The sequence below is a fragment of the Elephantulus edwardii genome, unplaced genomic scaffold (assembly GCF_000299155.1).
Source record: "Elephantulus edwardii isolate Elephantulus edwardi_28Jun2011 unplaced genomic scaffold, EleEdw1.0 scaffold00023, whole genome shotgun sequence".
In the NCBI taxonomy this organism is placed as follows: Eukaryota; Metazoa; Chordata; class Mammalia; order Macroscelidea; family Macroscelididae; genus Elephantulus; species Elephantulus edwardii.
Window position 1 is genome coordinate 26,203,622 of NW_006399773.1, and position 16,697 is coordinate 26,220,318.

The following is a 16,697-nucleotide window of genomic DNA, read 5'->3' on the forward strand; positions in this document are numbered from 1 at the left end:
TTGTATACCAATGAAAGAATTTTTTTTACTTTTCAAAGATAAGAGTGAACCGGGTGGGGGAGAGGTGGGCAGGGAGAAAGATGCAACAATGAATGAATGTAAATCCAAAATCTCTGTAAATGTTCATTATAATCAATAAAATAAAATTTTTAAAAAGTTCAATAACTCACTCACTTGAAATAAAAAATTTGTTTGGTAATTTACAGGTTTATTTTCTAGACAATTGTTTAACTCATGCAAGAATAACCCAATTTGAACAACACATAAGAAACATTACCTACGTTTATGTCATAGAGTGTACAAGCAGTCATAATAGCATAGATAATGTTTGTCTGTTAATGGAGAGGCTACTGATAAGAGTCTACCATGTGTTCTGAGGCTAAATATCTACATCTTGGAAAACTAGATAAATTGTTGTCACCAGTAAGAGTGACAAAGAATTTGGGGTTTGTTTTGTTATATACTTGTATATGTATAAAGAATGAGTAACAGTTGATTAGGGGCTAGAATCCTCTTGTTTAAAGCAACTAAAATTGAATGAAGCCTGATTTGCTATCAAAGGCACAACACTAAATTGTCAGTTTGTTGCATTTAAGGAAAATATCATTTGAATCAGTACATTTGTCTGTTGTATTGCTGTACTGTGATAACCTGTGTATTGTCGTGATATTGAAAGCTATGACATACCTGAGTGTCGAATGCCATAAAGGTCATGCATGGTGAACAGGTTTTTGTTGTGGTTGTAGTTGTTATATACCCTTGAGTCACCTGTGACTCATAGTGACCCTATATACAACAGCTCTGAAGCCTGCCTTATTCTGAACCAGTCTTACTGACTCCAACTATTAATAGCTATGACTATTCCCCCAGGTTCATTATCAATCCATTCCCCCCCCCCCATCTATGGCCTTTCTTTCCTGTGCTGTCCCTCAACCTTTCCAAGTATGATGTCCTTCTCCAAGACCAGTCCTGGCCACATGCCAGGATGTGAGCTGGAGCTTCAAAATCTTTGCCTCCAAGGAGAAACTTGGTTTCACCCTCTCCAAGACAGAGTTATTTATTTTCTTGGCAGGCCATGATATGTTCAAGACTTTTCTCCAGCATCACGACTCAAAGGCAATGATTTTTCTTCCGTAATCCTTAGCCATTGTCCAGCTCTCTGATGAATAGCAAGTAATTGCAAAGATCATGTACGGGGTCAGGTGCACCTTAACCTCTAGACTGACATCATTGTTTTTCAGCACTCTGGAGAGGTCACTAACAGCAGATTTTCCCCCGTGCAATTTGTTTTTTAATTTCCTGACTACTGGTGACAAGAGTGTTGACTGTGGAGCTGAGCAAGCTGTAGTTGTTAACAACCTCAATCTCTTCTTCATCTATCATGGTGCTGTTAATTGGCCCAGTGGTGGGAATCTTTGTCTTGATGTTGAGCTTCAATCCATATTGAAGACTACAGTCCTTGACCTGCAACAAGTACTTCAGGTCCTCCTCAGTTTCAGCAAGCAAGGTTATATCATCTGCATAATATAAAATGTTGATGAGTCTTCCTCCAATCCTGAAGCCACATTCCTCTTCATAAAGCCCAGCTTCCTGAATGATCTGTTCTGCATATAGATTGGAAAGGTATGGAGACAGGATGCATCCCTGATACACTCTTTTCCTGATTTTGAAGCATGCAGTATGTCCTTGCACTGTTCTGAGGACTGCTTCCTAGTTGGAGTATAGGTTTCATACTCTACTTAATAACACATAATAATAACACATAACTCAATAACACATAATCACAGTTAAGTGTTCTGGGATTCTCATTCTCCTAAAGGTTAGCCACAATTTGTTGTGATCTACACAGGCGCATGCCTTTGCATAGTCAATGACACACAGTAAATATGCCTCTGCTACTCTTTGCTTTCTGCCATTTGCCATTGGCAATACTATCTCTAGTGTCACAAACTCTTTTAAACCCAGTTTCGATTTCTGAAAGTTCTCTGTCAATGTACTGTTCCAGTTGTTTCTGAATAATCTGGAGCAGGATTTTGCTTGTGTGTAATATTAGTGATGTTGTTCAATAATTTCCACACTCCATGGGGTTACCTTTTTTTTGGAATGGGAATAAATTGGAATCTCTTCCAGTGAGCTGGCTGGGTAGTTGTCCTCCAAATTTCTTGACACAACCTGGAGAGCACAGCCAGGACAGCATCTATTGAAATATGTCAATTTTGTATTCCATCAATTTATGGGACTTTAATTTTTGACAAGTCCTTCAGAACAGCCTGAACCTCTTCCTTCATTATTACTCCTCAATAATTTGGAGAGGTGCTTAACTGCTGATATTCCCAGTAAAAATCATCTCCTTATTTCCAGATGGAGAGTATCAAGGGTGTTAATTGTGAATCCAAGCAAGATGAAGCTGTTGACAGTTTCAATCTCCTCTCCATCCATCATGATGTTGTCTATTGTTCCAGTGGTAAGAATCTTTGCTTTCTTGACCCTGAGGTGCAAACCATACTGAAGGTTGCATTCCTTTATCTTCTGCAACAAGTGATTCAAGTGCTTCTCACTTTTAGCAAGCAAGGTTGTATCATCTGAATAATGCAGATCAGTCTCCAACCAATCCTGATGCTGTACTCCTCCTCAGAGTGCAGTGTCTTCAATAATTTGCTCAGTATACAGATTAAATAGGTATGGAGAGAGAATACAGCTCTAACACACTCCCTTCTTAAATTGATACTATGTGTGTTCCCTTGCTCTATACACACAACAGCCTCCTGGTCTAGCTTTGGGTTCCTCATGAGCACAATTAAATGCTCTAGGAATCCCATTCTTCTCAATGTCAACCATAGCTTGCTATGATTTACACAGTCAAATCCTTTTGCATAGTCAAGAAAGCACAAATAGACATTCTTCTGGTACTCTTTACTTTCAGCCAGGATCTCTCTGACATCATCAATGATATCCCTGGTGCCATGGTCTCATCTAAATCATGCTTGAACTTCTGTTAGTTCTATATCTGTATGCTATTCTAGCTGTTTTTGAATGTGCTTCAGCTGTATTTTTTGCATATTATATTAATGATATTATTCGATAGTTTGCACATTCTGTTGGATCACCTTTCTGGGGGACGGGAACAAATATGGAACTCTTCCAATCCATTGGCCAGACAGCTGTCCTCTAAATTTCCTGGCACTGACTGGTGAGCATATCCAAGGCGGCATCTGCTAATTGAAGCAATTCAATTGGTATCACAGTGATTCCTGGAGCCTTATTTTTTGACAATGCCTTCAATGCAGCTTCCATTTCCTCCTTAATTACTATTGGCTCCTGTTCATATGATACTTCCTAAAATTCTTCAGTGTCAATCAGTTCTTTCTGGTACATTGATTCTGTGTCTTCATTCTCTCCATCTTCCTTTGATGCTTTCTGGGTCATTTAATACACTACCCATAGCACCTTTTAATATTGTGACTCAAAGTTTAAATTTGTTTTGAGTTCTCTTAGCTTGAGATATACAGAGACTTTTTTCCCTTTTCATTCTAAAATTCAAGATTTCTTCACATTCCATTATAATACTTTGCTTTGTCCTTCCGAGCTGCCCTTTGATAACTTCTGTAAAAGTAAAAGAAGGGGTGTGTCAGCATTGTATTCTCTCTCCATACGTATTCAATCTGTATGGTGACAAATTATTTGACAAGTGGACTCTATAAAGAAGAATATGTCATCAAGATTTAAGGAATAATCAATAACCTGCATTATGCAGATGATATAACCTTGCTTTCAAAAAGTGAGGAGGACTTGAAGCCCTTGCTGTGGAAAAACAAACAATATAGTCTTCAATATGGATTGCAACTCAACACCAAGAAAATGAAAATTCTTATCACTAGACATATAGGCAACATCATTATAGTAGGAGAAAAGAATGAAATTATTAACAACTTCCTTTTATTTGGATCCACAATCAACACCCTTTGTTCCAGCAGTAAGGAAAATCATGAGACATTGCACTGGGAAATCTGCAATCAGGGTCCACTCCAACTTACTGATGAGCAATTATGTCAGTTTGAAGCCTAAGGTGAGTTTGATTCAGGTCTGGGTTCTTCTTATCACTTGCTATGAATCTGAGAGGTTAACAATGAATAAGGATGACAGAAGAAGAATTGATGCCTTTGAGCTCTGGTGTTGGAGAAAAGTATTTAACACCCAAAAGAGCAAATATGTCTTAGAGAAAGTGCTGCTTGGAGGTAAAGATGCTAATGCTTTCTCTCATATACTTCAGGCATGTTGACAGAAGGGGCTATTCTTGGAGAGGGACATATTGCTTGGAAAGGCAGAGGACTGACCAAGGAGAGGAAAATCCTCAATCGGGTGATTTAAGAAGTCAACTGATGGCTTGGGCTCTAGTGTGTCAGGAAGTGTGAGGATGGCACAGGATAGGATGCGGGTTCGTATCTGTTGTTCATAGGGTTGCTTGACTCAATAGCACCTAATAAAAACAACTTATGAAAGGAAATATCTTTCTGAAGCTTTTATATTCATGAAGCTCTGTTTCATATTGGGAGTTAATAGATAAAAACAATGAAAGTAAATTTATGACACTATCAATATTGTTGTAGTGATGAGAAGAGAATTTCCCAGGAATATATTAATTTGCGTTCTGACTTTCAAATGGAGGCAATGACTTTTACATATTAAAAAAGTAAACATCTGCTATAATAAATATACTTCAGTTTTACTTATCTATGAAATAAGAACAATAATAAAATATGTCTTTGGATCACAAATCTGCATATGATTGTATACTCACAGATAATACATAAATGTGAATTACTATTATATACTTAAATAAATTTGGCTGTGTTAATCACACCAAATTGTGGTTAATCGTGTTTAACCTTGAGCAGAATGGGAATTCGAGAACATTTGATTGTGCTTATGAGAAATCTATACTTGGACCAGGAAGCAGTCATCAGAACAGATCAGGGAAACACTGCATGCTTCAAAATCAGGAAGGGAGTGCATCAGGAATGCATTCTGTCCCTATGACTTTGCAACCTATGTACAGAATAGATCATTTGGGAGGCTGGGCTTTATGAGGAGGAATGTGGTATCAATTGGAGGAAGACTCATCAACAACCTACAGTATGCAGATGACTCAACCTTGCATGCTAACACTGAGGAGGACCTGAAGTGCTTACTGCAGAAGGCCAAGGACTACTGTTTTTAGTATGGATTAAAGCTCAACATCAAGAAGACAAACATTCTCACCACTAGGACAACTGGCACCACCACGATGGATGGAGAAGAAATTGAGGTTGTTAACAACTACAGCTTGCTCTGCTCCACAATCTACACTCTCAGCACCAGGAAATCAAAAGATGAATTGCTTTAGGGAAATCTGCTGTCAGGAACCTCTCCATAGTACTGAGAAGCAACAATGTCAGTTTAGTGACTAAGGTGAGCCTGATCCAGTCCATAGTCTTTGCACTTAACTCCTATGCATCAGAGAGGTAGATAATGACTGAGGATGATAGAAAACTTGATTCCTTTGAATTGTGTGATGCTGGAGAAGAGTTTTGAACATACCATGGGCCACCAAGAAAACAAATAGATATGTCTTACACAACATGAAACCAAGTTTCTCCTTGAAGGCTAGAATTTTGAAGGTCCATCTTGTAAACTTTGGGCATGTGGCCAAGAGGGCCTGATCCTTGGAGAAGGACATCACGCTTCAAAGGGTGGAGTGACAGTGCAGGAGAGGAAGAAGCCAGAGGAGATGGATAGATACAGTGACTAGGGCAATGGTGGTAGGTATGTCAGAGTCACTGAGATTGGCTCAGGACAGAGCAGGCATGAGAGCTATTATTGTATAGGGTCATTATGAGTTGCTGGTGACTTAATGTCACATAACAACAACAGCTTAAGGAATGTTATGTGGAAAATACAAAAGCAAATTTTCTGAGAGTCAAACTATTATGCATACTAAAATACAGTCATTAAAAGCAAAAGTAGTATTGTAAAAGGAGAATATATTAATAAATAATATAAATATAAGTTATATTAAAATCTCTTTTGAGGATTGAATCAAACCTAATCCAAAAAAAAATCTCTGATGAGATTATTTGCATTCCAGAATTGTCCTCAGGTGATATTGACTCATGATTCAGAACAAGGTTATTTTAGTTGAATTATGATGGTGCATATCAATAACTAAAAAGATCTCTTCCTGTTGGATGTATTCACTTCCAAATGGCCCTCAGGTGAACTGTTCAGGGGGATGGGGAGAATATATAGATGTGGACATATATTTACATTTTTATTGTTCTTGTTATGTGCCATTGAGCTGCCTGTGACTCATAGTAAACCGATGTACAACAGCCCTAACTCCTTTTCTATCCTGTGCCAATCTTATTGTCTCTGACACACCTATACTCATTACCTCAGTCACTGAATCAATCTATCTCATCTCGGGTTTCCCTCTTGTGCTGTCCTTCCACCTTCCTAAGCATGGCTTCCCTCTCCAAGGACTGTTCTTTCCATGCAACATATCCAAAGTATGTCAGAGGAAGCTTCAGAGTAGTTGCCTCCAAGGAGCAACCTTGTCTCATCCTCTCTAGGTTGAACCTGATTGTTCTCCTAGCAGTCCATGGTAAATTCAATACACTTTTCCATCACCACAGCTCAAAGGCATCAGTTCTTCTTTTATCAGCCCTAGTCTTTGTCTAGCTTTCTGATGCTTAACAATTAATTACAAAGACTATGGCCTGGATCAGGCACACCTTAGTCTCCAAACTGACATCATTGCTCTTCATTACTTTGGAGAGGTCTCTGACAGCAGACTTCACCAATAAAAATCTTGTTTTAATTTCTTCGCTACTGGTATCAAGAATTTTGATTGTGGAGCCAACCAAACTAAAACTATCAACGTCAGTCTTTTCATCATCTATCATGATATTGTCAGTTGGCCCAGTGGTGAGAATCTTTGTTTGCTTGATATTGAGCTTCCATCCATATTGAAGACTGCAGTTTTTGACCTTCTACAGCAATCACTTCTAGTCTTCCTCAGTTTCAGCAAGCAGGATTATGTCATCTACATAATGCATATTGTTGATGAGCTTTCCTCTAATCTTGATGCCACATTTCTCCTCATAGAGCCCAGCTTTCCAGATAATCTGTTCTGCATACAGGTTGAAAAGGTATGGAGACAGGACACATCCCTGGTGTACACCCTTTCCAATTTTGAATCCTGCAGTGTTTCCCTGCTTTTTTCTGACAACCGCCTCCTGGTCCACATAGAGGTTCTCGTAAGCACAATCAAGTGTTCTGGGATTCCCATTATTCTCAGAATCAGTGTCAGTTTGTTGTGATCCACATGGTCCAATGTCTTTGCATAGCCAATGAAACATAAATAGATTTCCTCTGGTACTCCCTGAGTTCAGCCAAATTTATATAATATTAGCTACAATATCTTCCATTTCAAAGATGAATAAGATAAATGAAATGAATTTTCTTTGAATTGGAACAGATCTATTAACTGACCCTCTGGAACATTTTTCACTGAAGATGGGACAGAGGGGGGGAAAGCGTTCCTCTTTCTCCATCAGAGCTACTGGTAGACTTGAACTACCATTTAGTTTCAGATGTTGCCTTCGCAGTGTGACTACCCATATATTAAGCCTCCAAAGCTCCCAGCAAAGCAGAATAGTGTTTTATAAATACCAATAGCTGACCAGGCGCAGAATGAACATGAACCATTTAATTTAAAATTTTACTAAACTCTTTCATTAATACACATTCTACATATTTTATCTGCCTTAGAAATGTAGATATGCAATACAATTTAATTTTCAATGTTTGTATTGCTAACCAAAACCACATTACTATTAAGTTGACTCTGAATCATAACAATCCTTTACTGGATTTTAAAGGTTATAAATCTTAATTGGGAGCTGCATATTGTCCTTCTGAAATGGAAAGCAGATTGAACTTCCAACCTTTCAGTTAACATCCCAACACTTGACTTACTATGCAACATAAACTTTTTTTTCATCTTCCTAAATATTCCTCCCAAATAACCAAGCATCATGGCAACCCTCCACTGGGTTTCCAAGGCCATGAGAGGAGAATATCTCTCTTCCTCCCTGTGGGAGGCTGGTGGGTTCAAGTGTCTATCTATTCAAAGGGAAATGCAGACATTAAAATGGCAATGAGGGCAAAAAGGTAATTCACATACTCAAGAAAACCCTTATGCTTAGTAAAATATCCTGAGTCTTAGATTAGAGCTGTATGTAGCTCCAATTACACTAGAAGCTTGAGCAAGTGCTTTTTAACATGACAATACAAGAAATAATGTTCTTCTTCCTACTGACCACCAGGAGGCGCTGATTTGATAAACACTGAAAGAAAGTCACTCTGAACTAAAAATGTCAGGTTCAAGGGTTCTGATGTTGACAAAGGGAGAATAAAGAAAAACACTTCGTGTTTGTCCACTCACTTTTTATGTTTAGGTGAATAGTGTCAGTGAGCCAGAAGTAAAAGCTTTGTGTAACATATGTGTTCTCAGACAAGTAATCCCACCACAGTGTTTCTCCTTTGAATGCTTGTCAAGACCATGATAGGCAGGAAGCCATGGCAACTCGAAAGACGTTAAAGACATCAGAGGGCGAAGCTAAACCATTCTGTGACTATGACAAATAATATATTTACAGTTACTTAAAGCTTTCAAACCAAATTGTGTACCCTTTTTATAAACACATCCTTTTGAAAGATAAGCCCAACCCTAGACAACCAAAAATGAAAACCAAAAACTTACTGGAGAGTCAGCTATACAGAAATTCTACTTGATGGCAATGTGTTTACAAATATCGTTTGTACTTTTAAAGTTAGCATTATCTACATGTTTTAAACTCTTAAACTAGACCTCCATTCCAACTTTGGAGGTTTTCCCAAACTGCAAAATAATTCTTTGGCGATGTTGAACAATTGACAGTTAATCACTATTTTCACCATGTGAACACATCCCCTATTGAGAACAGAAGACATGAAAGATTAGTGAAAGTGTATGCATTCATAAAATTTCTCTTTTGAAGAAAAACAATATAGCAAAGTGGTTAAAGTCTCTGGCTTCTTAAGTGGTTTTCTTTGTTTCAAATCCCTTTGCTCTCCCACTTATGTACATTTGCCTCTTATGATGCAAAATTATGCTACCGAATGTTTGTGTATGTGTGTACATGTGTGTGTGTCTGTATGTGTTCATATTAATGAATGACAATAGTGAAGCAGATTCCTTTTATCAATGTTGTTATGTGCCATCAAATCTGCCATTCATACCCACCCTATGTACAATAGCTCTGAACCCTGCTTTATCCTAAGCCAGTCTCAGTGACTCTGACACACCTACCCCCAATACCCCAGTTATTGTGTTAAATGCATGTAATCTGGCGTCTTCCTTTCTTGTGTTTTCCCTCCACCCCTCTAAGCATGAGGTCCTTCTCCAAGAACTGGTACCTCCTGGCCATGTACCCCAAATATGTGAGACGGCTGTTCAAAATCCTTGCCTCTAAGCAGAAACTTGGCTTCACCTTCTCCAAGACAAAGTTACTAGTTCTCTTCGCAGTCCATGGTTCAATATTCCTCATCAGTACCTTAAGTCAAAGGCATCAGTTCTTCTGCTGTCATCCTTAGACATTGTGCATACAGCTCTCTGATGAATTATTTTCTAGTGTGTACAGAGTGTTTCAAGCGTCTTAAAATTTCTCTGCTATAAACAAAATAATGGATTTTCTACTTAGTCCTAATTCTAAATAGTCTATATATTTTCATTAAAAATACATATATCATAGTTTCTCTGAGACAGAAGCTTATATGCAGCTTAGATGAGTGATTTTCATAGGTGCGCAAAGTTGTAACCAAGGGATTGGCCAGGGCTACAGTTTCATGTGGTGCTTGGCTCAAGAAGGATTTGTATTCAACCAGTAATTCCTTGCAAATTGTAAACTATTGCCCACAATTAAACTTCAGCTCTTTACTTTTCCACTAGACCAATTCACATCATAGTAATTCACTTCTTTAAAGCTAGCAAAAAAAGAAAAGAAAATATCTTAGGGAAATATTACAAACTTATAGGACATTTTTACTTAAGACATATATAACACCTTTGCAGATTTCTATTGTTTAAATTGGTTAGAAGCAAGTCACAGGTACAGCCAAAGGAGGGCATTTATATAATCTGAGTAAGTGGAGTTAGAGAGCAAGGGGGGCAATGGAGTTTGCCTAACAGTATCTAATTTTTAATTTATATTACATTTTTATGCTCTTTTTCTGCTTCAGTCTTTGGTCTGACTCATGACTCTATATGACAAAATAAAACTACATCAAATGGTTTCAAGATTGTATTCTAGTTCTTTAATAAATTTTTATGTTGTAATTTTGATGAAAGTTTACAGAGAAGTTAGATTTTCATTCTTTCATTGTTGAATATTTTTACCCCTTCTCCTTCCTTTCTCTCAGTTCACTTTTTAAAAAATGTTTGTTCATTGTCTAGCCATTAAACACACCCCCTCCAAGTCCTCTTTGCAATATTCCTCTTATTCTGGGCTGTTGTCATACATATAACTCTTAATCATATATTAATTTTAAACAGTTCTTTCCTTCATCTGTTCCAATGCAGTATTCATCATTTATCCCCTTTTTTCTTAGTTTCCCTCCTCTAAGCCCCATGCCAGTCCTGTTTTATAAGAGTGCAGTATTTGTTCTATTGTGACTGAGATCTTTCACTCAGCATATCCTCAAGGGTCACCCATATTGTGTAATATTTCATGAGTGCCTTGTTTTTCAGTGCTGCATAGTATCCCATTGCATGAATATACCATGATTTTTCTATCCATTCATTTGTTGATGATCACTTGCTCTAGTAGACTAGCGGTAGAGAATGTGCTGCCAATCTGACGGCATGCAGTTCATATGTGCAATCTGCTTCTGTGCAATTTACTGTTTTTGAAAATCTGCTGAAAAGTCAACTATGAGTCAGTTCCAACTTGATGAAACACACAATACATCATTACAGAAGCAAAATTTTAGTTGTTTCTCTACTGGAGTCATTGAGTTCATCACAGTCACTACTTTTCTACCTTAGTTATGCCACTAGTGTGCCTGCTGATAATCATTAGCACTACTCATGAGTCTTTTTACTGCATTTCTTTATTTTTGATTTGTAGAGAATGCTTTATAAGCCAGTTAGAAATTACTTGTGTCCTTCTTTTTGATGTGATGGTTAGGAAAACACAGCAAACTGAAGCTCCAAAGTATGGAAACTTGAGGCCCTGTGATAAACACAGTGCCATTTCTGATCATTATTGGTTGCAAAATATGACCAAGAAGGAAAAGACAGTATGAAACGAGTGGGCAATCAGACACTGTGGGTATTGTATTTAATGTTACAAAACAAAATTTGCATAAATGAGTAATTGGAAAAAAATAACATGCTCTGTTTCAATCAAATAATAATAAAAAAGCTATGTGAAAAATGAGTGAATTTTGTTTAAACTACTGACATTTTGAGATGGTTGATAAATACAGTGTAAATCAGATTATTCTGATATAAAGTTCCATGCATACATTTCATTATCCTTACTTGCTTTTTCTGGAAGATTTTTAGTTCTGAGGGAATTGGAATCATATCTGCTTCACTTTCCTCCATCAACTGTTTGTTATGAAGTTATCAAGTTACCAAATTTCTCCTTGGAGGCAAGGATTTTGAAGCTACAGCTCTGTCTCAAATATTTTGGGCATGTGGCCTGGAGAGACCACATCATGTTTGTAAGGGTAAAGGGATAGCACTGGAGAGGAAGATCCCAGATGAGATGGATTAACATAATAACTGGGGTAACGAGGGTATGTCAGAATCCATGAGACTGAGCAAGGTTAGGGTAAGGTTCAGAGTTATACAAAGGCTTGCTATTAATGACAGATGACTCTATGGCCCATAACAACTACAATGGTTATCAAATAAATGATTAAGTAAATAAATGTGATCATTAACATATACGTTACATATAATTCCAATAAATACATATCTGTTTTCCTTTTCCTGAAATGTTATGTTGTTTGTTGTTGCTGTTATGTGCCGTCGAGTCGTTTGCGACTCATAGCGACCCTATGTACAACAGCCCTAAACCGTGCTCTATCCTGTGCCAATCGAACTGCCTCTGACAAACCCATCCCAAGTACCCCAGTCACTGAATCAATCCACCTCACAGAGGGTCTTCCCCTCCTGCGCTGTCTCTCCACTCTACCCAGTATGATGTCCCTCTCTAAAGACCTGTCTCTCCTTACAACATGTCCAAAGTATATCAGACGAAGCCCCAGAATCCTTGCCTCCAAGGAGCAGCCTGGTTTAATCCTCTCTACGATGAATCTGTTTGTGTTCTTGGCAGTCCATGGTACATTCAGTACTCTTCTCCAGCACCACAGCTCAAAGGCGTCAATTCTCCTTCTGTCCTCCCTAGTCATTGTCCAACTCTCCATGCAAAAACCACGGCCTGTATCAGGCGGACCTTAGCCTGCAGAGAGACAATGTTGCTCTTCAGTATTTTGGAGAGGTCCCTAACTGCAGACTTTCCCAACACAATACGTTTTTTGATTTCCTGGCTACTGGTGCCAAGAGTGTTGACCGTGGAGCCGAGCAAACTGAAGCTGTGAACAATCTCAATCTCTTCGCCATCCATCCTGATGCTACCGATTGGTCCAGTGGTGAGAATTTTTGTCTTCTTAACATTGAGCCTCAGTCCATATTGAAGGCTGCAGTCCTTGACCCTCTGCAGTAAGTGCATGAGGTCCTCCTCAGTTTCAGCGAGCAAGGTTGTGTCATCTGCATAACACAGCTTGTTGATAAATCGTCCACCAATCCTAACGCCACGCCTCTCCTCATAGAGCCCCGCCTCTCGGATAATAGGCTCTATATACAGGCTGAAAAGGTATGGAGACAGGACACATCCCTGACGTACACCCTTCCCAATTTTGAACCATGCAGTGTTGCCCTGCTCTGTTCTGATGACTACCTCTTGGTCCAAGTATAGGTTTCACATTAGCACGATTAAATATTCTGGGATTCCCATTCTTCTCAGAGTCAGCCACGGTTTGTTATGACCGACGCAGTCAAATGCCTTTGCATAATCAATGAAACACAGATAGACATTCTTCTGGTATTCTCTGCTTTCAGCTAAGATCCATCTAACATCAGCTACAATATCCCTAGTACCACGACCCCTTCTAAACCCAGCCTGGACTTCTGGCAGTTCTCTGCTGATGTACTGTTCCAGTTATAGAACTTCAATAATTTTAGTAAATTACACCAAAACGTGATCTTCATAATTCCAGTATCATCTCTATTAAATGAATTTCAGATATTCTCATGGATCTTTGACTTCTATTCCAGAAAATTTACCTTCTTGCTAAGCAACTCCCTTGTGTGTCCATGTCCAGAAACTTCTCATTCTCTAAGTTCTTCAATTTTAGTTTTTCTTTCTGTTCTATTCTTCTTCCTCTTCACTATTCCACTCAATTAAAAGAGCTATTCTATTTGCTCACGATATTTATTCCCCTATGCAGCTCTTGGTTCCATCAATAGTCTATCAATAATCCTTACCATCATTGCTACCATCACTAATAGTGTTGTCCATTTTCTTTCTGTCTTGAGCATCTCAATTAAAAAAAAAAAAAAAAGCAAAGCCAAACAATTTGCATCATATTCCTTGTAGATCTTTCTCTTTCTATACTTTGCTGAATTTATGTTCTAACTGCATTGTCAATTATATATATATTTGAAAGAAGAAGTCAGAAGACAGTTCCTCTTCTGTTTCTGAGCTGTGAACATTTATGCAGAGTAACTGTTCTAACTTGGTTTAATTAGCATCTGTATTACTTTGCAAAGCTTATCTATTTTATGTTGTGAAGGGATGTTATAGAGTTTGCCTCTGACTTTCATGTAGTGACCTTTTTATAGACAAAGTTTAGTTTTTATTCTTTCTGTTTAATTTGCCATAACTTACATGGAAGAAAAAAACTTAATTGAACAATTAATAATACATTTAGATGTATGCTGTATGAAGAAGATTAAAAAAGAATCGTGTTAAACACAGTCAACAATAAGTTATATATATAAGATTTGTTTAGTTAATTTACTAAAACTGGATAAAAATCTAAGCAGTTGAAAATGAGGTAATTATTTTGCTTAAGAAACCTATTTTTTATTAATTTATTTATTTTTCATTTCAATGAACATCTACAGAGATTTTGGAATTCCATTCATTCATTGTTGAAACCTATCTTGATATTATTAATTTATTAAACTCTGTGAACACTAGTGTTCTCATGCACAATCTAAAGAGTAATATTAAATATGCCCTTAGCTTTTTGTAAGATTTGATTGAGAAAATACATCCATGTCTCCTTAATACACTATAAAGTTCTATGCAGATTAGTTATATATAAGTCAATTTTTCCACGTTCTGCAATAAACTGTCTCTTGATTTAAATATTTTACCTTTGTTCTAATACACATTTTCTGTCATCTTTTGTTGATGGTAAATAGAAGATAAAATAGTAGGCACAATGAGTATATATAAAAAAATCTTGAACACTTATATGTAGAAATTTAAGAAAACTATACAAAACCCAAAATATGACAGGATAACTATACGTCTTTGAATACTGCCTTCAAAAATATGTCAAAAGAAATATGTTTAGGAAAATAGGACTACAAGTTCAAAGAGGTGGTTTTCTTAATACTATATTTTAAAGAAATTATATAGGCATAGCTTATTGGAGAGAAAAATGAAATTTCTCTTCTATTACAAAGGTTACAGAAACTTTATACAATACTGTAAAAAAACCTTTAGTTTCTTGATGATCTTGATCATTTTATTATGTTCTTCATTACTTATAGAAGTCATAAAAAATGTTAACATATCAATTCTAACTACCTTAATTTCCCTAAGTTGCAAACATAAACCAATTTTATCTTTGTTTCAGGGGCTAGATAAATTATCTGTGCCACAGAAAAGAATTGGAAAATAAATTACTGCTTCGGATGCTGATGTGAGAAAATTGCACATGAAAGGCCTTATTTTGAAATATTTTCATTGTATCTAAGTAATAAAACCTGCTTCAGGATACAACCTACCATTTCATACTGTCAAGAAATACTGAAGAGGCTATTTCTTCAAGTTCTCAATTGCTTTCTCAAATATATTTTAAAGAAATTCATCTTGGGCAAATTTTAATGAACAAAACAAAATTACATATTTTACTGATACCTTTATATGTGATTCACAAGTGCAAACCTAATAGTTACATAGATGTTGTTAGGAATCATAGTTATATAATTTATTGTTTTTTCTATTTTGGTTAAAGATGAAAATATAATATCCTCACCATATTGGGATAATTCTCAGATTCCTTGTTTACCCTTTAGGGTACTATAAAATAACTATAATATGTGCACATAGAGCAGGTAAGGAATATTTAAGGGAAACTGCAGTAAATCACCTCTGTGGTAGCCAACACCAGGCTGGGCTTACATCATTTTATATAACAAGTTTTAAGACATCAAATTTCCTCAAAGTTAAATCAGCCAAAAACACTGGACTTTTATATTTTTGCATCAGCAAATGTTGTACTGATGCTAAGTTACCTTATTTTTATGCCAATTAAATGCATCTAATATTTTTAAACTAGGCAACTTTTTATGTTGTATCTGTGTGTGTATATACATCTGTATATGTATCATTTACTTATTTTTGTTATAAACAAAACTACAGTAGTTGCACAATACAGTTGAAAAACTGCATTGTAAATCAAGAAGCAAGCTGACTAATTTACGCTTCATCACTGCAAATAATGTTATGATGGCATTGAAATTTGGCCTCATCTAACTCTCCAAAGTGCAGATGATAAAATGATTTAGGCTTTAGCCTAAATCTCATTGTATGAGATTAAAGTCAAACATACCTCCTCTTTTCAAACTTTTTTGCAGATTCTAACATAAGCTGTTCTTCCCACAATACTCTATGTCTTTGCTGGGCCATTGCAATGACCTCCACAATTCAAGTTTCTGAGTTTGTTTGTTTTTGTTTTTATGTTGGGGTTTTGTTTGTTTGTTCGTTTGTTTGTTTTTTAGGGAAGTACCAAGCAATAATTCGATATTAGAATAAATGGTTTCTAATTTGCCATCAAGGTTGGGAAGTATGTAAGCAAAGTCTCTCATCTTTAGTACAACACAGTTTTCTCATCTCCTCTTAGCCATGAAAAGCTACTTTAACTACTGACTTCAAGGCTGATCCCTCTTAGCTTTGTGTTTCTTTGTCCTTCAACATTTGTCCCTTGATCTTGTCTCTGTTTTGTGTTAGTAAATGTTACAAAACTCTTTTTATCTCTTCCAATAAGTGCACTGCACTGCCATTGTTGTTGTGTAACTTCGAGTAATAGCTACTCTCCAATAGGTTTTTAAAGACAGTAAGTGGCATATTTCAGCTAACAGATGCTGCCCTGGATGTGCTCACCAAGTTGTGCCAAGAAATCTGGAGAACAACCACTTGGCCAACTGACTAGAAGAGATCTATATTTGTTCCTATCCCAAAGAAAGGTGACCCAACAGAGTGTGGAAACTATAGAACTATCTCACTGATTTCACATGCAAGCAAGATTCT